A 25,025-nucleotide genomic window follows, 5' to 3' on the forward strand; every position below is an offset into this window, starting at 1 on the left:
GTCAATAATTATGACCCTTAGAGCAACTGTATAATTGAGAAAGTACCGAGAGGTACTATTAGGAAGAGGTAACGCTCTGAATGCGCTTTCCATATGAATACATAATGGAGTACAAAAATGATATATAACAAGTAAGCAAAGGCTATAGTCGTGATATCAAGCTATGAATCTTACTTATGTCCAAATCCATTTTCGAAGATTTCGCTTTTTAAATTATGTCACGGAGCATTTTTACAAGGGACATTTGCCCAATATTTAAGCACTCCGTCGTGCTGTTAGTTTTTGTGGCCCATTTTACATATAAATAAAATCCAATGGTCATCCAAAATGCTGGAATTCTTCCCTGTCCTTAACTCTCAGGCGTGTCGATTGGCTTCAATTTTGTGATCAGGAAATTTTTTTCTGTTTTTGGTTCATTTGAATTCCTAAATATTTTGCGATCATCTTCAAAAGCAAGAGGTCCCTCTGTATCTCCAAATTTAGACTCATCTATATGATTTGTTATGATCTATATCACCCACTAAATATTACTGATGACCATCGAAATTGGACTTCTGCCCAGCCCTAAGCTCTAGCCCCATGCTAACTTCCGCGTCATTTGTTCTATAATTGCTACATGTAGAGCAACTGCAAAATCAGGAAAATGTTTCAGTTTTTGGTCCATTTCAACCCCTAAATATTATGCGATCATCTCCAAAAGGAATAGGCTTCTATTCTGGCCCTAGCCCCACGTCCGTTCTAACTTTCGTGAAGATTATAGCATAATTGCGACCTGTAGAGTGATTACAAATTTACATGGACAGACGGACGGATGGACATACATAGCTAGATCGGACGAATGGTCATATATAGCTAGATCGACTCAGCTCGGCATGATAGGAAGATCCATATATACTTTCCTATGTGGTAAACAAATATTTCGAGGTGTTTCATAATTCTGCCGAATTAAACTTATAATACCCCCAACATATAGTGTTGAGGGTATAAAAATGGACATTAAGTGACAAAAAAAATATAATACTGTTTGTATTACCCGAATAAGTAGAATTCAAAAATTGTAACATTATCTGAAAAAGCTTACTTAAGCATATGAAAATACACCGAACATGTGATCAAAAATTTACATTGATTACACAGTTTCTATGCAAAAATTTACCACGTACCGATATTTGACAAAAAAAAAGTTACTGTCAATATCTACAGGTTATTGTATTGCTCCTATACATCTATAACTCCCGATATGCCGATATTTTAATGATTTTTCATACTTTATGCAGCGAATTTGTCAATATATTTTAAATATACAATGTTACCTCCCGTAAAATGCATTTGAGTTATTTTTGCCATATTGTTCTACTTAACTGTCTTAAATTCACTATTTTTCTAATGTTTCACTGTGCCTAGACAGACCTGGTACACAAATGTCCGTTAAAAACGAAAACTTTTTGTGGACCAACTCAAATGAATTTCGGCGCGCCTAAAGGTATGCTTTGGTATTTTATTTATTTAAATTTTATAGATATAGAAGGTATGTCGGTAAGGCCGTTGCTTTGTTTAAATATTTAAAATGTTTGCCCGTTACCCTACAAAAGAAATTTCACCGCTAATGCGAAAATTCCATTAGGAATGTTTATAATTAAATGTCGTTAACTTGTTGGTCGCATTAAAAAGCCCATAAATCAGCATTTGAAAACAATTTCGACTACTTCGTCTTCCGGGCGTATGGCCAGACCATCATGGACCAAAAAAAAGAGACACATTTGCTACGTTCAAGTTGGTATACCGCTTTTGAAAATTCCTGGCAGACAAATATTGTAGCGGGCAAACAAGAAAATCACCAAACCCCCCCTGGCTGCAACTTTAAAGAAACCTAATTGATTGAAAAATCCATTGCCAAGAGGGTTGTTTTGCTCAACGCTTGACTAAGGACAGCCAAAAGCAGAAGTTTCACCGCATCTCGTGACCTTTTTCTTGTTGCGTTTTTTAAGAATGTCATAAAAAAATCCAACAAAAGAAACAAGCGACAAACTGCTTTGAAGTGTGAGGGCAGGGGTGGGGTTCTGTTTAACATCTTTTTAGGGCAAAAACTTAAGAAAGAACAAAAATATGCCTCAGAAGGACAAAGTTTGCCCTCATGAAACGCCATAAATCGTAATTTGTTTGTTTTGTTAATGCCTAATGGCCGTGTAATGGATTTCTTGTTTAGATTTTAGTCTGTCGTTGAGATTTAGGAAAAATCTTGGAAGAAAAAAAAAAAAAAAAAAAAAAAAAAAAACAAAACATAAATTGTGAATTATTTATTTTGTTGATGTGGTTTTGCATATTAATTTGTTCGAATTCATGTTTACGATGCGTCACATTAATCACTTTTTGGTGTTAAATTGAAATATGCGTTTTCTTTTTAAAAATCAGTTTCTTAATTTATAAATTGTCATAAATGATATTTAATATTGAACTTTGCATGGAAAAGAAATGCATTAAATACCACATATATTCACATCTTCAATATTCATTATTTGACATGTTATGAGAGATATAGCTCATCAAAATTGTGATCATATGGGAAAAGGCAGCAGAAGGAGCAGGCAGATAACTCCCATATTCGCACCAGATATTTTGTTGGTTGAAATATTTGGATGTGTGACGTTTTGAAAATAATCGATAGTTTATTCTACAATTCATGAACTTTTTGGTTATTCAAACTTTTGGCTCTTTGTGGGGGAGGTCTGTATTGTCCTTTCTCGCGCCTGACTTGGACACTATTAGGATTTTCTAAGTTTGAACAAAATTTTATAATTTCTTCTGTTTTCGTGAGGACAGTATTTTCAATGAAAATGTTTACCTTTTGTGTGGGAGCTACTAAAAAGACTAAGCCCTTACAGCTTTTGCTGTTAGATACATACGATCACAGAAATCAGAAACAAAATTATTTTGTTCACTCGCTTTCGCTCTTATAGCAAACCCCCACTCTATTTCGAGCGATTCCTTAGGGAGCGTTCTGGATAAAACTTCCATCATTCGGGAATCCCCTCGTTTTACTTACGAGTGAAAATGAACAAATCTGTGCTCTGCTCTCAAAAAATCGAAAATCAGTAGTTATCCTTACATGTAAATCAATACATCAAAATTTTCAGGGTGATATTAAAAAAGAACTGCAACAAAGTCAAACCCCCTAATTTTTACATTTTTTTAATTTAATTGAATAAAAGCAAAAAATGTGGAAATGGCATCAAATTTTAGAATAAGTTTTGATTTGTTCGAATTGGTCACCTTTGGCACGAATTATGGTCTTCAAACGGCCAATGAAACACACACACTGCCTGAATGTTGCTCTCCGGTATTTTAGCCCTTCCCGGCGAAGCGCTTACTTGAGGTGATTGACACTGTGGTAATTTGCAGTGCCAACCTTGCTTTCCAAAATACTCTAGACTGTTATGCTGTTATGGCGGCCCAAACCATCACCATGGCCTGCGCGTGAGCTCTTAGCAAGCAGCTGACCTCTTTGGCAAGTAAACACGATTATCTTGTTTGTTTAAAAAATGCTGGACAACGAATGTTTTCACATCGGAGAAAACCTTATTCGGCATTTCACCACTTTCGGCCGAGCGAAGAAACTTTTTAGCTCTTTTGAGTCTATTTTCTTTCCGTTGCGGTGTAAGTTCTTGCATTTTTTTGAATTTCAATGGCTTTACCCCGAGCTCATTTTTCAATACTTGCCGAATGGAATATTGCGATATGTTCAGCTCATAAACCATTTTTCGGCTACTGCGACGCGGGTTTCGATCAAGTCGCTTCTTTACTTTTCGAACCATTTCTGCTGATGTTGCTATTTTCTTCCGTCCACTTCTTTGACGTCAGGCTACGCTACCGCACAAAAGCTCGTAGTTGAGGATTTCACAAGTTCAGGCCGGTCAAACTCAATTTTTATACCCTCCACCATACATAGTATGGAGGGTATATTAAGTTCGTCATTCCGTTTGTAACTCATCGAAATAATCATTTTAGACCCAACAAAGTATACATATTCTTGATCAGCGTAAAATTCTAAGACGATTTAGCCCTGTCCGTCCATCTGTTGTAATCACGCTACAGTCTAAACGAATTAAGAAAGGAAGCTAAAATTTTACACAGATCTCTCTTTTGTCTGCAGGCAGGTCAAGTTCGAAGATGGGCTATATCAGTTCACGATATCGTATAGCCCCCATATAACGGTAACCCCCCCCCCCCCCATATTCGGTATTTTGATTATGTTAGCCACATTTTTCAATGGAATTGTCTGAAATTCCACACAACGAGTCCCTAATGGGTACTTTATACCTCGGAAGAGAATTATGTATATAGGTCCACGATATTCGGTCTTTTGATGATTTTAGCCACATTTTCTAATGGAATGGTCTGAAAATCCACACAAGAAGTTTCTTATGAGTACTTTATCCTTTGAAAGAAAATTATCTATATAGGTCCACGATATCGTATAGCCCCCATATAACGGTACCTCGCGATACGAACAGAATTTTTAATGAATTTTGTTTTTTGAAAATTCGTTCCAAACGGTGGAGGGTATTCAAAGTTCGGACCGGCCGAACTTGGGGCTTTTTTACTTGTTTTTTGTTATACCCTACACCACGCTGTGGTCAGGGTATTTGTATATTTGTTTGAAACATGAAAAAGGAACCAATATAGACATATATTTCCTTTTAATAATCTCCATGTAATCACATTCTGAGTCGATATATGCATGTCCTCCGTCCGTCCGTCTTTCCATGTATTTTTTAAGTATAGGTGGCATTATTGACCGATCGAGATGAAGTTTTTCACAAATCATTTATTTAGCTATAAGACGAACCCTATTGATATTGGTAATAATCTTTGTCTTTCACTTTGAGCCAAATGTTTAATATTAGCTCAAATAGAATGGCATTTGGCTCATTCAACCAAACTGGGCCTAGAAGGTCGAGAGATGCAAATGCCTCCGTAAAATGTTGTGGAACTCGATTTGAGTAGTATTTGCCTCGCATATAATCGTCCCTTTTGCTGTTTTAAAGCCATAATACTACCATAGGATTGGTATGCTCTTCTTCACATATATTATCAACAAGGACGTTTATTTCCAACGGTGTAGCTCTAAACATGCACAGTGCTGTAAGGTATCATATAGTCGCCCCCGCAAGACTTTTGAGCTTTCTTTACATGGTTTTCTTACATTTATCTTCAAGTTCCACTAATTTTTTTCGGAATCGTTTTGTAAAATATTGCAAAAAGTAACTAATTATTTTATTAAATTACAAACAACACAAAATATCACTTTAATGACAAAACCCGGAATTTCTCCTTTTATATAACAGCCACATCAAACTCAATTAAACAACATTCTAAGTAAACTGTAATGGCCATTGGTTTCCCGATGGACCAAGTACAACAATAAACAATGACATAAACAAATTGGTATCAGTTTCATATAAAACAATACCCGCTCAAGACAATCAATATTCGTTGCCGAAATGGGGGGAACGGACAAAGCAAAGGGTTAAAAGTAAGTCCAACAAAGCTTTTAGTGATCTCCTCTCACGCCAGCATTTGGTGAGGGGAAATGGAAAACTTTGAAACATGGACCATATTTCAAACAATTGTTACAACAAATGGTTGGGGGTGGGCGGGGGCGAGTAACACAAACATTTCTGGTAATTGCAACTTATACAAGATTCGATGTTATGGTTGAAGTTGTTGTACTTTCGTCTTACCACAATTGCTGAAAGTACAAAACTGTCATCTTCAGTTACCGAACAATGTTTAACCTACAACACTGCCCTTGGGTGGTAAGGGGTTATGGAGTTGGCTGCAATATACCACTTAACATGAACTTCTTTCCTTAGAAATATGTGTGTTTGTGTGCGGGTGCGTGTGAGAGTGTCAGCCGTCCCTTTGTTCAGTAACTTTAGACTTTTAATTAATGACAACAATTTGTCTCCATTTCAATTTAGGTCTTGTTACACAGGATAAAAACATTCACACAACAGCAGTAACAACAACAACTGATTCCGGGCCACGGCAATTGAACAAGAAGTGAACAAAAAAAATTGAAGGCAATACAAAACGTTTGCCAAAAGAAAATTAAACAAATCCGGTTTTGTTTCATTCCGTCACGTTTAGAAATCCGCCAAAAAAAGAAAAATATTCAAATGGAAAGTGATGAATGGTGTGTTAACAAGATTTAATTTTTGTCTTCGCTTTAGACGCTGTCATGTTGGGTAGTTCACAATGGATTATATGAGAATATCGGCATGTTATGTTCAAACATTCATTTGACTTCGATTGAAGCAGAAATTTTTGATAAAGGGTAAACTTTGCTTACGATCTTTACTGGCTATTAAGTCTTTGCATTAATATGAGTAAAACTAGGAGGGAAAAGTCAAAAGTCGGTAGGGGCCGACTATATGATACCCTACACCACTATGCGTATTTAGTAGAGCTCTCGTACAAATAAGTTTATATTGGGAATTTATGTGAATTGGAATCATACCAACTATGAACCTAGTTTGAATGCGTATGGCTTTAGAGTAGTCACAATTTGAGAACTACATCCAACTCTGAATCGATTTTCAAAAAAATTGACGGAGAATTTTGTATCCCTAGTACCAAAAGACATTGCTGTATAGTGCATGATATGACTTCGATGTTAAGCAGTATTTATTGGACCGAAAAGTGGTTGAATATGAAATAGCATTAAATTTTAGAATAAGTTTAGATTTATTCAAATTGGTCACATTGGGATCGAATTATGGTCTTCAAACGGTCACACGCTGCACGAATATTGCTCCGCGTATTTTGGCCCATTCCCGGCGAAGCGCTTGCTTGAGGTGATCTGAACTTTGGTATTTTTTAGTGCCAACCTTGCTTTCCTAAATACTCCAGACACAATAGTCTAGCGGATTGGTATCAGCAGATTTTGGTGTCCATTGTGCGCTGGAAATGAAGCGAGGAACCTCATTTTGTAACCATTCTTGGGCGGCGCGTGGTGAGTGCGATGGTGCTGAGTCCTGTTGAAATGTCCAAGGTCTGGGTCCAAAATGTTTGCGTGCCCAAGGCTGTAATACATTCGAAATTTATTCTGATGTCACGGTCGATTAATATGAGCGGAGAGCGACCATCGGCTGTTATGGCGTCCCACACCATCACTATGACCGGCGCTTGAGATCTGGTGGCCAACCGAAAGTGCACATTTTCAGCTGACCTCGTTAAGTAAACACTATCATTTTGTTCGTTTACAAACTGCTGGACAACGAATGTTTTCTCATCGGAGAGTATATTTCTTGCTGTTGCGGTGTGAGTTCTAGCACATTTTGGAATTTCAATAGCTTTACCACGAGCTCATTTTTCAATATTTGGCGAATGGAATATTGCGATATGTTCAGCTCTCGAGCCATTTTTCTTCCACTTCCGTGACGTCGGGCTACGCTACCAGTATCACGGTAACGAGCGATGATACGAGACATAACAGATTTATTCACATTTAAATGCTTGAGTGCTCTAACGATAGCCACTTGTGGTTTTCCCGCCAAATATAAAGAAATTACACTATCAGGCTTGAATTCCATCACGAATAATTTTTTTTTTCTGGAAAATTCTCACCAAAATGCTTTTGTACGCTTGTAAACAATATAATGAGCTGTCGCTGGAATAATTTTAACAGCTGTCGGAAGAGTGGCGTAGACATGACAGCAGTCTGAAATTTGTTGCAGTTTTTTCATCTCACCCTGTATAAGGTGGACAATAACCGTAAAATCGGATGAAGATGTATATCGAAGGTCTATAAAAATCTGAGCCGATATCGATTAAAATTTGCAAAAGATATTTTCAAGCTGTATCTGATGTTCGGTATAAATTTTATTGTTGTGGAGTGCATATTACGCATGTGAGGGACTTTAACACCAAATGGGATGAAACATATATATGGTAGCTATAGCTATATCCGAACAGATTTTCGCCAAAACTCGATGTACGTGCGTTTGGGCTGAATTCCGACATTGAGTCCATTTGGGCTGATATTGCCCATTTGGAGCACAATTTTTTTTCGATTTCGATAAAATTTGAAAGAGGCATTTTTGAGCACCAATAGTTATCTTTTACAGATTATCATTTTTGTGGAATACATTTTACGGTATTAAAATCCCAAATCGAATTAAACATATTTATGGACGCTACATCTATATCTGAACCGATTTTCTCCATTTTTTAAGTTCTTGTTTCTAGGCTGAATTCGGTCGGATTTGCACAATGAAAGTAAAAGCGGACGAAGATATATATGGGAGCTTTTTATAAATTTGGACCGATTTTACCCAATCTAAACAGGGTTCGTCCTTGGGTCAAACGACTGATTCGTGGAAAGTTAAATTTCAATTAGACAATAAATCTGACGGACAGAGGGACAGACGGACGGACATGGATAAATTGACTCAGAATGTTATTCTATATAGATCATCAAAAGGAACTATTGTTCTATCTTGCTTCCTTCTCTACTGTTACAAAAAATGCACAAAGATATAATATCCTGACCACAGTGCGGCGTAGAGCATAATAAACAAGTCCAAATATTAATAGGTGTTTCCCCCGTCATATTACTTTCGTTCATATTCACATGCATACATTTCTAAGGCACATGTCCGACAGATTTCAAAATTATTCCAGTGACGGCTCAGTATATGGTTTTCAAGCGTACAAAAGCATTTTAGTGAGAATTTTCCCGAAAAAAAGTTATTCGTGATGGAATTCAAGCGTGATAGTGTGATTTCTTTATATTTGGCTGGAAAACCACAAGTGGCTATCGTTAGAGCACTCCACCATTTAAATGTGAATAAATCGTTTGTGTACCGTACCATCGCTCGTTACCGTGATACTGGTAGCGAGCCCGACGTCAAGGAAGTGGACGGTTTGAACAGTAAAGAAGCGACTTGATCGAAACCCGCGTCACAGTGGCCAAAAAATGGCTCGTGAGCTGAACATATCGAATATTCCATTCGACATATATTGAAAACTGGGCTCAGGGTAAAGCCATTGATATTCCAAAAAGTGCTAGAACTTTCAACGCAAAAGAAAGAAAATAGACTCAAAAGAGCTAAAGAGTTGCTTCGCTTGACCGAAAGTGGTGAACTGCCGAATTTGGTTTTCTCCGATGAGAAAACATTCGTTGTCCAGCAGTTTGTAATCAAACAAAATGATCGTGTTTACTTGCCAAAGAGGTCAGCTGAAAATGTGCACCTTCGGTTGGCCTGGTGGCCAACATAAAACGAAAACTCAAGCGCCAGAACTGGTGATGTTGTGGGCCGCCACAACAGCCGATGATCGCTCTCCGCTCGTATAAATCGACCATGGCATCAGAATAAATTGCCGAATATTATCGCGAAAATATTCTGGAGAATATATTAAAGCCTTGGGCACGCAAACATTTTGGCCGCAGACGTTGGACATTCCAACAGGACTCAGCACTATCGCACTCAGCACGCGCCACCCAAGAATAGCAAAATGAGGTTCCTCGCTTCATTTCCACCGCACAATGGCCACCAAAATCTCCGGATACCAATCCATTAGACTACTGTGTATGGAGTATTTTGGAAAGCAATGTTAGCACTAATCAATACCAAAGTTCCGATCTCCTCAAGCAAGCGCTTCGCCGGGAATGGGCCAAGATACCGCAGAGCAACATTCGGGCAGCGTGTGACGGTTTCATTGGCCGTTTGAAGGCCATAATTCGTGCCTAAGGTGACCAATTCGAACAAATCTAACTTATTCTAAAATTTGATGCTATTTCCGATATTTTTTGCTTTCATTCAAAAATTTTTTTAAAAAACTATGTAGAAATTATGGCCCTTGACTTTGTTGCAGTTTTTTTTATCTCATCCTGTATGTTGAGGTTTGTAGCATTTCCTAAGTCGACTGAACTCCACAAATGTTTTCTTTATGCCCATTTCTTGATGTATTGCTATTTCACCATTGTCACTCTATTCCAATGGAGACATGCCTCCTTAACAATGCGAACACTACTCCCGAACTCTGCTGACATAACATTTCGTAGCCATTTGCGACACCACTGTGTTTTAATTAAGGGAGCGTGATAAGGCAAATTGATTAATTGGCTTCGTACTCGCCGCATTTAATGTTCCTTCAACGTCTTGTTAACAACGTCCTTTGAATTATTTCTGTGTTCATTTTAACATTAGGACAACAAAACTGTGCCTGCCCCCATTGTACTGAGTGGCAAAAGTGGCAAGTGGAGTCTCTTTAATTAAGCAATTAAAAAACAATTCATGGCTAAGAAAAAGTAGATGGAAACAATCTTCCGAATAAAACTGACAGAATTAAGAAGAATAAATTCAAAAACACTGTTTTTAACGAAAATCATACAGCTGTATGTCCTCATACACCGATGAGAAAACATTCGTTGTCCAGCAGTTTGTAAACAAACAAAATGATCGTGTTTACTTGCCAAAGAGGTCAGTTGAAAATGTGCACCTTCGATTGGCCACCAGAACCCAAGCGCCTGCCATGGTGATGGTGTTTGCCACCATAACAGCCGATGGTCGCTCTCCGCTCGTAATAATCGATGGTGGCGTCAGAATAAATGCCGAATGTTATCGCTAATATATTCTGGAGGGTGTACACGATCACACAAATATTTTGGCAGCAGACCTTGGACATTCCAACAGGACTCAACACCGGCCATCCAAGAATGGTTACAAAATGAGGTTCCTCGCTTCATTTTTAGCGCACAATGGCCACCAAATTCTCCGGATACCGGATCCGTTGGACTATTGTGTCTGGAGTATTTTGGGAAGCACGTTTGGCACTAAAAAATACAAAAGTGTCGATCACCTCAAGCAAGCGCTTCGCCGGGATTGGGTTAAAATACCGCAGACAACAATCGGCAGCGTGTGACGGTTTCATTGGCCGTTTGCAGGCCAAAATCCCTACCAAAGACCAATTCGAACAAATCTAAACTTATTCTAAAATTTGATTCTATTTCCCTCATTTTTTGCTTTCATTCAATAAAATAAAAACAAAAATGTTAAAATTATTGCGTTTGACTTTGTTACAGTTTTTTTTCACCCTGTTGTACCTCCCTATATTAGGTATTTTGTATGTATGTTTGTATGATTTTAGCCACATTATTCACCAATTTTTTTTTTCAAGCTTCTCATTTGAATATTGTAATGGCTTATGGTAAAATTTGCCTATGCAGATCCACGTCTTCGATTTTAGCGAAATTATTCACCGGAATTGTTTCAAATTTGGTATTTGAAGTTTGTAATGGATACTGCAGCCTATGACAGAACATTGTCTGTAAAGGTCCATGTCTTCGTATAGCCAACAATAACGGCTATCATTAAGGCGTATTTTTTGCAATTTTTGAAGTTCCTTCCGGATGGTATTAAAAGTTTGGTCTGCTCGGGCTTAACTGCATATTTATTTGTTAGTTCTTCTTTCACAATCTAGTGGATTTTTCATATAATTATGGAGGAAAGTTTTGAATTTTAAATTAAAATCATAAATGTTTCTCCGACTTTTCACTGTCAAGCGAACCATATAATATTCAACATAAGCGTGTATTTAGTTTTCACTTTTAATTATTTTGCAATAAGTAAATACAATGCCGGCACGACTTTTTTCTCACTTTACTGTATCACTTATATATTGATAACCTTTGCAACAACGCCTTAGGGCTCATGGACACTTTGTCCATTTTAAATGAACTTCCACAAATCTTTTATTTTTAAAATTACACATATCCATCTATATCCACTTCGTCCCTTGGTGAAGGTTTAATTACTGATTCAGACAATTTAATGTCTTTTAAAAATAACAAATAATACAAAACCAATTAAGAAAATTAATAGCTCATCCTTAAGCATGCATAACAAATAAAAACCTTCAATCACAAAAATGTACAGCGATGTCAACTGGCTTTTGCTGCCGTCGATGTGATGGTAAAAGCGCAATTTGTAAAATTAGTTTGACACACAGGCGGGAACTTTAAAGAGACTATTCATTTCCGTGGCCGGTAATTTAAAAATAACATTTAACATATTTGGAATTTCAATGGAGTTTTTATATGTATTTATATCATTCTGAAGCAAACAATAAGGCGGAAGGTATGTAAAGCAATGAATGAATGGCAAAAAACAGTCTTGATGCACAGTGGATTGAAGGAATCAATTATAGCAGATATAAATCCCTTTATGTCTTTAATTTCTATTAATTAAGTTTCAAGTTCAAAAGAATAACTGTTATTACAATTAACTAATTTTTAAACATAATTCCACTCTTTTCTTTAAATATTTTATATTTCTGATGCAAAAGAGTGGTTGAAAGAAGTTCCTATTTTATACTTAAAATATATTTATTTTACAAATATCTTCTTTTGACACTGTCCTATTTGAAATATAACCGTACCTCGTTTACATCTAAGCATCCGTTCAAAAAGAATGTTATCTACGAATCTTTTTGTAAAGTTAAATTAATGTATTCTATAGAACATACGTTCGTCCATACCATTTCAAAACAATTTCATCAAAATCAAAAGCCACTTTTTTCCTTTTTTTTTGTAGTCATCCCTTATAAAGTGTGTGGATATGAATCAAAGAACTCTATACAATGCCGAGGATGAAAGTCAAAGACTCACAAAATAATAAAAACAAAAAGTTGGGGAATCCGCTGATAAAATAAATGTTATCTTAGTGTTGTCGTATGACAACTTAATAATGAGTAACGTAAATGTTTTTGGAAGACGCATGTCTGGAAGTTGGCTTGCTGTTATTTTTTTCGCCCATTTGTCATCATCATCATTCGAGGTCAAAAGGATGTAGGCTAGCCATTGTGAGTGTAGACGCTCCAACTTATTGGCTACAAATTTTTTTTAAGACACGTGCATGGGCGTTTTAAGGAATTTTTTAATATTCATGTAATAATTTCCTTCTTAGCCTAGCTTTAAAGGATAAACTAATATTTGATTTTAATAAAAAAGATCAAAATGGAAAACACAAGGTATGACCAGAAAATTTATGGGTAAAGAATTTACAATTATTGACGTTTTGTGTCAAAAGTTAATCTAAAAAATCCGATATAGTTAGTGTTAATTATAACGTCCTTACAGGAAATGTCTTTTACAGACATTATATACAAAATAATTAAAAGTGAAAACTAAATACACGCTTATGTTGAATATTATGTGGGTCGCTTGACAGTGAAAAGTCGGAGAAGCATTTATGATTTTAATTTAAAAATCGAAGCTTTCTTCCATAATTATAGGAAGAATCCACTAGATTGTAAAAGTAGAACTAACAAATAAATACGCAGTTAAGCTCGACTCGGCCAAACTTTTAATACTATCCGGAAGGAACTTCAAAAATTGCAAAAAAAATCGATTAAATTATAGGAGCAATACGAAGACGTGGACTTGCACAGACAATTTTCTGTCATAGGCTGTAGTATCCATTACGAAAATCAAATACTAAATTTGAAACAATTCAGGTGAATAATGTCGATAAAATCAACAAAATACTGAATATAGGAGGTACTGTTATATGGGGGCTATACGAAGACATGGATCTGCACAGACAATTTTCTGTCCTATGCTGTAGTATTCATTACGAACTTCAGTAAGTACCGAATATCGGGAGGTACCGTTATTTGAGGGCTATACAAAGACGTGGACCTGCACAGACAACTTCTGTCATAGGCTGTAGTTCCCATTATGAACTCCAAATACCAAATTTGAAACAATTCCGGTGAAAAGCGTCGCTTAAATCACCAAAGTACCGAAAGTAGAGAGGTACCCTTATATGGGGGCAATACCAAAACGTGGACCTACATTGTCCATTTTCAGTAAAAAACCTGCAGACATAATATACTTTTGAGTAAAATTTTATCAACCTACTTCATTTCGTCCGAAAGCTAGTGTAATTTTCACTGACGGATGGACATCGCTAACTCGACGTGGAATTTTATGCCGATCAAGAATATATATACTTTATGGGGTCTAAAATGTATATGTCGAGGTGTTACAAACGGAATGGCAAACTTAATCCATACCTCCATACTATGGTGGAGGGTATATTAATAATATGCGTCCACAATTGGATATGGCTCCCATGGAACACTATCCCCTATTTGAATTATTTGAGGGGATTTCTCCATATTTACACCCCTCAACCCTATGTGTTGTGGGTATAATAAAGGTGTTTTGGGCAAAATGATTTTAACATCTCGAACTATGGGTCAATATTGTGTTCTTTAGCTTGTGACAATATTTTGTTCTTTTGCACGTTGCAGTAGTAGGATATGTAGGATATAAAAACGATACGTGGTTCTGTTTTGGTATAACCCCTAACGAAAAATATTGTTGAATGTCCTTTTATAGTAAAAAAGCAAGTTCTAAATATTGATTTTCTTTTGAACTACAATCCCACCTTCAATCTTAAACTGAAGAAACACAAATGCATATATTATTTTATATATCCCTCCTCCACACACTCTCCCCGCATAATTGCCATAATATTTCTGGGCAGTTGCCTTGTTATTCCCCAGACTCTCGTACAATAATTCATAAGTGGTAATAATGCCATCACTATTAAGAAATAACTGTAACCCTTGCACATAAATTTGCTGTTGCCATATCCCACACACTCGTATACCCATTCTCCACGTCCTTATCCTGTATTACATCCACTTCTGTGAGTTGGAAAAAACAAAAAGAGTAAAAGAAAATACAAATTGTATCAATTTGTTCTTTACCGAAAAAAATGGAAACATGAGCGACATAACGATGGCCACAGGGTAGGTTTGACAACCATAACACTTTATCATTTGCCACGCTATTGACTAGCTGTGCAATCGTTTCTCTTCCACAAGGACAATTCAATGATAATCAAAGGCATTGAAAAGCATAATCCCCTCAATCCACTACAACACCAACACCAGTCGAACGGATGTGATATTATTGTGAATAAAGAATGGAGTTATAAAAAAATAATATGTAAATATTTTAGGATTTTTATGAGATTTTCTCGGTATGTACGTGTGTGAGTTTATATGCATATATGCCCAGACATCGTTAGGGAAATGGGGTAAAACGGCTATTAAACGAAAAAAGGGACAGAACTAAATGGAAGGTGGGAGAATGTGTTGGGGTCGAAAAACCAAAAATTATGGTCATATTTATGGCATATAAATGGGCATAATTTAACAATCAAATGTCATATCATGAATTATCTATGAAATGCTGGTTCAAGTCAAATATGAATCAAGTTTTGAATATTTGAAACGTCTATAGATTTTGAAATGAAGAACAAGGCTGCGTTATTTGAGTTGTGACTTTTCGTTGGTATTGTGGGTAGAAAATCATTTTAATTTACAAATTCGGTCATATGTATACATCGACATAATTAGCTAATGTCAGGTTTTTGCCTGAAAGATTTTACCACGGAATCAAAAATTCAGTCTTATGAAACAGATTATAACATACACCTCCTTGTGGTACAGGGTTTTATGTATTTGTGTATTTCTTTGTAAAATGCAGAAGGAATCGGCATAGGCCGATTGTATCTTTTGGCGATCTTCATAGGATCACATTCAAAGTCGATTTTGCAAGCAAAGTACAAGGTGAATTATTATCTGATATTGAAATTGGCGAAAATCGGTCCAAATGTGTATATAACTACATATATAACTATAGCTGAATACATTCATCCCATTTCGGATTTATTGTGCACCAATTTTGTAATATCAGCTCGATTAGGTCAAATTTTTGTCACATAGCCTAAAAGCAAGTAAATTTAATCCCATGTACCCATGTATATGTCTCACAGAATTTGGTAGGGTTTGGTATGTTTCGAAAGAAAGCATTCATTGAAATTCATAGTTGCATAGTTGCTTTTTTGGGTTTCAGGATATATCAACATTTTGGGGAATAATGTTGGTAATGAATTAGCTCGAAGACGTTATATTAGCTGCATCAAAAAATCCGGTTATAGGGTATCTAATGCCACCCTGCCGGTAATTTCAAGAAGAACAAGCACCCTTCTATCACTAAGTAAGTCTGATCGAAAAATTGCAGTAGGCATACTGACTGGACAATGCAGTTCCACATATCTGGCATCTGCAATTTGGCAGGTGTGGCATAAAAACTTCTTCTCAAACATAGATCCCTTCATCATCAACAAGCTTGCCAAAAACCATCTCTGGCTAAGCAGATCGCCCTCCTAACTGTACTGTATCTCTCTCTATTAACCCTTACATTTTTATACCCTCCACCATACTATGGAGGGTATATTAATTTTGTCATTCCGTTTGTAACTCCTCGAAATATTCATGTCAGACCCAACAAAGTATATATATTCTTGATCAGCGTAAAATTCTAAGACGATTTAGCCATGTCCGTCTGTGTGTCTGTCTGTCCGTCTGTCTGTCTGTCTGTCTGTCTGTCTGTTGTAATCACGCTATCTTTCGAACAAATTGAGATAGAAGGCTAAAATTTTGCACACATGTATTTTTTCCCAGTAGGCAGGTTAAGTTCGTAAATGGGCCATGTAGGTCCAAGTTATCATATAGCCCCCATATAACGGTACCTCCCGATATTCGGTATTTTGATGATTTTAGCGACATTATTCACCGGAATTATTTCAAATTTGGCATTTGAAGTTTGTAATGGATGCTACAGCCTAAGACAGAAAATTATCTGTGCAGGTCGACGTCTTCCTGTAGCCCCCATATAACGGTACCCCCCGATATTCGGTTTCTTGATGATTTTAGCGACATTGTTTACCGAAATCGTTTCAAATTTGGTGTTTGAAGTTCGTAATGGATACTACATCCTAAATCAAAAAATGAGCCATGTAGGTCCACGTCTTCATATAGCCCCCATATAACGGTACCCCCCGATATTCGGTATTTTGATGATTTTAGCGACATTGTTTACCGGAATCGTTTCAAATTTGGTATTTGAAGTTCGTAATGGATACTTCATCCAAAGTAAAAGAATGAGCCATGTAGGTCCACGTCTTCATATAGCCCCCATATAACGGTACCCCCCGATATTCGGTATTTTAATGATTTTAGCGACATTATTTACAGGGATTGTTTCAAATTTCGTATATGAAGTTCGTAATGGATACTTCAGCCCATGCCAGAAAATTGTCTGTGCAGGTCCACGTCTTCGTATAGCCCCCATATAACGGTACCCCCCATATTCGGTATTTTGACGATTTTAGCTACATTATAAACAGATTTTTCTTCAAGTTTCGCATTTAAATATTGTAATAATTTATGATAAAAGTTACCTATGCAGGCCCACGTCGTCGTATAAGCATTCGGTATTTTTAAGATTTTAACAGAATTTTTAACGGGTTTTATTTTTTGGAAATTGCCAAATTTGTACCAAATGGTGGAGGGTATTAAAAGTTCGGCCCGGCCGAACTTACAGCTTTTTTACTTGTTTTCTATCTCTTTTCTACCATCAACAACTACATTTTTTCTAGGATGAACACAATCGACCAAAGGTGAACCGTGTGAAGCCGTTAAACTTAAACAAAACTAAAAGTATATCAAAGTCTCAACAATGCAGACCAAATGTATAATTCTGGCCTGCATGTAGCCTAAAAACGACGACATCAAATTTGATGAGAATCGGTTCAGATGCATATATAACTTCCATATACATATATATTTCATTAAATTGAATATTTACGTCCCCCAAAATCCCTAATATGTATCCCAAAGCAATGATATTCGGCATAATATATCAAGCGGTTCAGATTTACATACAGCTCCTCTATATATCTCAGTTCGATTTCAAGATTAACATGCACCAAACGTATAATATCAATCCAAATAGGATGCGTTTTCGGCACATTAGTTCCAATTTGGCCTGTAGGCCAGTGTGACAATAAACGGTTTATGTCCTCCTTGGAGGACGATAACTCTCGAAGGGAGTATCCGACTTGGTACATACATAATTGGTACATCATAATTATCAAATATAAATCTACTTCGGTTCATTCCTTCTGAAAACTTTCCCACACGAGGTCAAAAAATGTTCAAAAAATATTATTCTAAGTCAAGTGCCAAAATGGACAATATCGACCCATTCCTTGTAGTAACTTCCAACAAAGGGTTAAAATTTTGAATAATTATTACTCTTTTAAAAATGAATAATAACAGATCGATTGCCTTCAAATTTTCCGCACATCCTAATAAATCTTCCAACTTTAGATATGGTATAATAATAGGACGGAATTGAAAACTTTTTCAAAATGTTGACCCGTTGTGGAGTACCGGACTATAGTAACAATGATACTCTTAAAATTCAAAATGATCATTCGATTCATTTTAAACCTTGCTTATTCCAATATTTCTTCCACACCTGGAGTAAAAGTGAGATGAAGTTATACATCTGTAACACCCTCACATAGTATCAATAATTTGAGTAATTACACTGTGCGACAAAATTCAATTTTTTATAAAAACAGAAAGAAATCCTGTGGATTATGAATGTAGAGCTAAAAATAGAAGACATGTGTATATGTTTTGAAACATTCCCTCTCTTCAATGCTTTTGAAGATTTTCAGTTAAAGATTACTTGGTATCCTTATATTCTAAGTATCTAGTATCTTCGGCAACGTCACAAATATCAATACGAAGATTTTTGTAATAGAAAATTTTAACCCTCAATGGAGCCATCGAAGGGGTCTTCTCATATTTTTTTGGTGAAAATGTCCTGAAAATTCCATTTTAAACGTGATCCTAACCTGATAAAACATTATGCAAATTTGTGTGTCATACAATTCTACTATAGGTCCGAGAAGACATAAAAAGTCTAAATATTTTCTAAACCCCATAAATTAATGTATGTTAACAAGCAATAAGGGCTTTAAGTTTGACTGCCACCACTCTATCAATCAATCCGTTTTAATTAAAATATCTCAAATAGGAAAACCCATATTTTCTTATTTTGGCAGAAACCTTCAAAATACCGAAAATGGATATATTTTGCAAGGAGAAAACAAGCCTACAGGGAACACCAATCGACAGGTTTCATCTAATTTGGTTGGAATTTGAGGCAGAATCCTTTGAAATAAAAACCGGCCGGGCCAAACTTTTAATACCCTACACCCTAGGGTAAAGGAAACATTAGAAGAAATGTGGCAAAAACCATTAAAATGCCGAATATCGGAAGGTACTGTTATATGGGGGCTATACCAAATCGTGGACCTACACATGCAATGTTTCGCCAAACGAGCTAGAAACCATTATGACCTACAAATACCAATTTTTAGACAAATCCGTGAAAAAATGTGGCGACAATAAAAAAACCGAATATCGGGAGGTACCTTTATATGGGGACTATACCAGAACGTGGACTGGTATAGTCTCATTTTCAATACCAACCATCCTAGACACAACACAAATTGGTCTGCTAAATTTTGGCGCGATTTCAACAGACAGACAGACGGACATCGTTAAATCGACTTACAATTTTATGCGGGCTGAGAATATATGTACTTTATGGGGTCCACGACGAATATTTAAGGATGTTACAAACGGAATGACAAAGTTAATATACCCTCCTTTCCAAGGTGGAGGGTATAAAAATCGGGAAGTACCGTAATATGGGGGATATACCAATTTGGGGACCTGTATCGACTCCAATATTTTAAGATATATTTCGCAACATTTAATATAGAGATTTAACAACTCATAGAGAGTTATGACTACTTCAAAAATTATCGGTTAAAAAAATGGGCAAGGTTGGCTCCCCTAGTTGTTGTTATCTATGACAGAAAATTGCTCACATAAGTCCACGTTTCCGTATAGCTCCCATGGAAAGGTACCATAGAGAGTCAACATATTACGGTACGTACCTTTAGTTGGTATTTTGTCGAATTATGTCACATTTTTCAACGGATGTATGCCGAAAATGTTGTGTATGAAAGGTTCCCAATATTTACCACTTCATACGAATAGTGTCCATTCAGGTACAAGTCCTCGTATAACTCCGATATAAGCGTACCTCCCGATATTCGCCATTTTTATTATTTTTTAAGGTAATGTTTTAAAATTGGTTCTTGAATTTTATAGTAGGTATCACCTTCTGTTATAGCTAATTATCTATACATGTACAGGTTTCTGTATAGACCCATATAGAAATTTGTTATTGTAAACTCTTAATAAAAAAAAATAATAATAATATATACCGCTCGAATACTGGATATCAGAACTCAAAGCCATATTTCAAAATTGTGGAAATTGTGTGCGGCCAAAGTTAACCATTACTCTTTCCCTGTAAGAAGTTCTCCACATTGGACCAAATACTGATGTCGTCTCTATAAAACTTCACTATTCAATTCACGAATATATTACCCACTTATTTGACACCAATATCCTGCAACATTACCCCTGCCCATCCCTTTAAATTAATTGTCATTATACACTTTCTGAAAATTGTCGTCGAACATGAAACATTTTAATACGAAAATCTCATTAAGAAAACATTAAAATATCAAAGGAATAGAAAATTATGACAATTGTCTGATGCCTGCAGCTACATTTCGCCTTCGATGTTCATTTCGCAGGCTGCGGGGGGAAAGAAGCAACTTCCGAGTTCTTACAAAGTGCCAGCATTTGTGTCAGTTACAGCATCCTAAACAGTGGTAAGTGAATACCAAGACTCCCATGGGAAATAAGGAATGTAAAATGCCACCGCCCTTTTGAACCAATTTACAGAGTTCCTTTTTTTTGTATTTTTAATAAATTTCACTTTGCCAATCAACCACAAAAACGGAAGAAGCTGGAAAAAAAGAGAAATATAAAGGTGACCGACCTTACCGTGTTGATGCCACAGAAGCTATAAATATCGCACAACAGAGATACGAACGTAAAACGACATAAATTATGCTAACAAAATTGTTAGACACCGCATGAGGGTTGTTGCCACAGGAGCTGGCTTGGTGGGTGGATGTGAACGGGCAGTGGCACAAGGATGACATGGTGTGCTAATAGAATGTTTTTTACTGCCGTCTTTCTCTTGCTTCACCCCATCTAGACGGCATTGGACAAATTTAAAACTATAAAATGCTCGACTAGGCGAGGTTAGAAGACCACTGCAAAACAAACAGAGCAGATCATAAGCAAATTATGACCTGACAAGGGACTTAGTTAGGTTACAAAATTTATAGATATTATTTCATTGTCCTTTTTGTTTGGTATCACTGGCCACGGAACAATGGAAGGCGTGTAAAACACGAGGTAGTGGAGTGAAAAAAATTCAATAAATTGAGCTTATTATAGCATTGAAGCATTGCCTCCCCCGAATTGGAAGGAGGAAATGGATATTATTTCATTTTTTATAGCTTTAAACCAATTTATGAATGTAATGAAGCGAATTTTCCACAGGATATATTTATGACAATACCCAGCACACACACATACACTCACCAGTTACATCTATGCTAGACACAAAAATGTTGAATGGTTCAAACAGTTTTGTAAATAAATTATGCTTGACTATGAAAAATCATAGACATCAAATGGAGCATACAGTGGGTCTTAGTTAGGGTTTAGTTGTCAAGAGATTTATTACAAGTCAGGCAAATTATTGAAAGAGTTTTGAAAACGGGTTGGGTCTTCCAAGAGATATGTTTAAGGCAAACCTGATAATTATGAAAAATCCTTAGAAAATATGACAACACTAGAGAAGAGATCAAAAAGTTCCGACTTTCCAATAACCCATTAATCATGGGAAACGTAATGATTATTAAATATGCTGAATATTACTGATACAAAAAAAGCTCAGAAAATGGGATTCGGGAAGGAAGCTTTATATCTGATCATCCAAAAAATTAAATAAGTTGGCCAATATTGTTAATAGTTCAACCTAAGTTAAGTCCGTTTAAAGAAGTCAAAAAGCATTTCCCAGTGACTTCTGGGAAAATCCAGCCGATTATAACAGTGGAGATAAAAATGGAAGGCAGGTGTTAACTTAGATTATCAATCGGTTTAAATTAAAATGAAACCAGTAAGGAAAGGCCCAAAGTCGGTCGTAACGACTTTATTATCCCCTACACAAATTTGTATATTTTTAGAGCTACCCATAACAAAAAACTTTGTTATGTAGAATTTATGATCGTTTTTGAAGGTGTATTATGCCTTTAAATCAGATATAATTTAAAGCCGAAAAGAACTAATGAAGGGAAGTATATCCTCCTGTAAATTGAGTTCAACTAAATTTGACCGAATGAACCAATAGTCATCAAAATCCGTCTTATTTGAGCTGATCTGGGCACAATAAAAGTGAAATCGGCTGAAGATATATATGAGAGCTATAACCAAGTCTGAACAGATCTCTAAAAAAAATTAGCAGAGGTATTTTTATTCTGTATCTGATAGTTGGGATCAAATATCGTTGTTGTGGAGGTAGCTTTTTACGGGTGTGAGGGACTTAAATACAAAATCGCATAAAACATATATATGGGACCTATAGTGTGGTGTAGGGTATAAAAAAATATCCCAAATAGCGAAAACCCATATTATCATCTAATTCGCTTGGGAATTGTGATAGAAACCTTTAAAACACTGAAAATCTTTTTTTTTGTGGGGGCTTCACCATTCAGTAGACTTGAATCGAACAATTTTTACAAGGCAAGAACAGACCTACCGAGAACCGCAATTGTTAAGTTTCAGCTAATTTGGTTGGAAATTTTGGCAAAGACCTTCAAAATACCAAAAATCTGGCGGTACCGTTATATGGGGGCTATACCTAAACGTGGACCATATAGCCTATTTTCAATCATAATTATGTCTGTAGTTGGTAAAAATATTAATATATTTGATGTTAAAACAACTAAAAACGCTGTTAGTTAGGCCGGGCCGAACATTGAATACCCTCCACCATTTGGAAAGAATTTGGCAACTTTCAAAAAAAAAAAAATAAATAAATAATAAAAATAATGAATAATGCAGGTAAAATCATCAAAATGGCGAATATCGGGAGATACCGTTATATGGGGGCTATACCAAAAGTGGGCACATTTTTTAAACCAAAAGTCCTGCAGACATAATATACAATTGAGTAAAATTTTATCGAACTACTTCAATTCGTTCGGAAGCTAGAGTGATTTCCACAAACAGATAGACGGACGGACAACGCTCAATCGAAATTGAATTTTATGCTAATCAAGAATATATATACTTTGGTGGAGGGTATAAAAACCGATATTTTGATTCGTATGTTATAATGGTTATAAATTCGTCAAAAATTTGTTGGGGGAGGTACCAAAAGTAGTCTGCCATATCCTATCTTCACACAGGTGTGACAGGTTTGAAAAGAATCGGATGCTTGTTTCGATTTTATAAGTGTTAGATTGGCCCTTTATGGGGAGAGTACTTCAATTTTCGAAATTTCGCATGTTACCAGAAGGAGTGGTTCGGTGCACGTCATTATCATACAAGATCTTGTGGTGGTAGAAATATGGAGATGTACTAAGTTTTGAAAGAATGAAATGATTATGTTGCATTTTATAATTTTTTTAAAACATTCTGAGGGATGTGCCAGATGGAGTGGTCCAATTCATTCTATCTTCATAAAAGGTGTAGAATCGGTAGGAATATTGAGTTGTGCGAAGGCAATCAGAGACCTATTTTAAATTTTATAATAGTTATGATTATTCAAAGTATTGACCTCTCCGATGAGAATTTCTCTTTCTGTGATGTAAATTATTGTCCAAGTAATTTCTAATTTTTTGTAGGGGATGTACCTGAATGACCCATATTGCCCATCTCTAAACTCGATCTAAGTTTGATAATAATAATACGATGTATCAGGTTTTGGCGGAATAGGATACATTCTTCGAGAGTTGTTGTACGCACTAAACAGGTGTATAGACGGACGGACGCAAACGCTAGATCGACTTCAGCTATCCTGAAACGTTACCCGTTATTTCGATAAGGCACGTTTGGTCGTCAAATGTAGCCATATGGCTGATTAGTTGTAGGGACACAAAAGGCTAAGGAGTGGCCCGATATTAAACATCTTCAAGCTTGCTATAATTTTGGAAGGAATATAAGTATACTTCCTGCCAGGCATATTTTCTGCGGGGGATATCGTGTACCAGTCAAACAGACATTTTAGCCGTTATTAGAAAAGACGAACATGGCAGAATGAATGTGGGACAAAACATTTCCTTAATAATAAATGCTAACATGGTATCGGTATAAGTATACACATATTCTGACATTTTAAAGAAACATTTTTAAATTATACTACGCCAACAATAGTCCCACCGTAGTTTCCAATGACCATCGTTGGTGATATACCAAAACCATTACTGTTTTACAATGACCCTTTGAATATTAGAAAATATTTATGATCAAATTCGATTTATTTGTGACTAAGCCACAGCTTTACAATGCTTTTGGGAACGCCATAAAAAAGAAGACCCTGTAAAAGAATTAAACACGTAGTGGTATTGCCAAAAAAGCCCTACCATTCAAACCATCATCTGTAACTGCTCAGCTGATCTCTGCGGTTGTAAAGCAATAAACGATAGCGATTTATTTCAGTTTCCGCTTCAACTTTGACCAATTCTTCCATATTTGTTGTTTTTGGTTTTATTAAAAAAATGCTAACTTAAATGATAAATAAATTCAAAGTTTTTTGTGCCAGTGTGTGTGTGTTGTGGTCAGCAAGAATGTTGCATGGCATGAGCTGAATGAACCAAATCCAGCAATGGTGGCATAAAATAAAATTTATATCCAAAACCTCGATGATACTGGTGCGAAATAAAAAATGGAATTTTCTTTCAATGGCCATCGTATTGATTGTATGTAAGCATCATTGTCGAGGTTGTGGTGATAAGTTTTTTACGTTTCGGTCTCACTCCAAAGCTGGTGAAGAAATTGAATGTGTTTCGCATATTAACAAGGCAACCAATGTATCGGTGTATGGGTGGGTCTTTCCCCCTAACAAATATGTGTGTAAAAAC

Source organism: Musca domestica, unplaced genomic scaffold (genome assembly GCF_030504385.1).
Source record: "Musca domestica strain aabys unplaced genomic scaffold, Musca_domestica.polishedcontigs.V.1.1 44, whole genome shotgun sequence".
Classification (NCBI taxonomy): Eukaryota; Metazoa; Arthropoda; class Insecta; order Diptera; family Muscidae; genus Musca; species Musca domestica.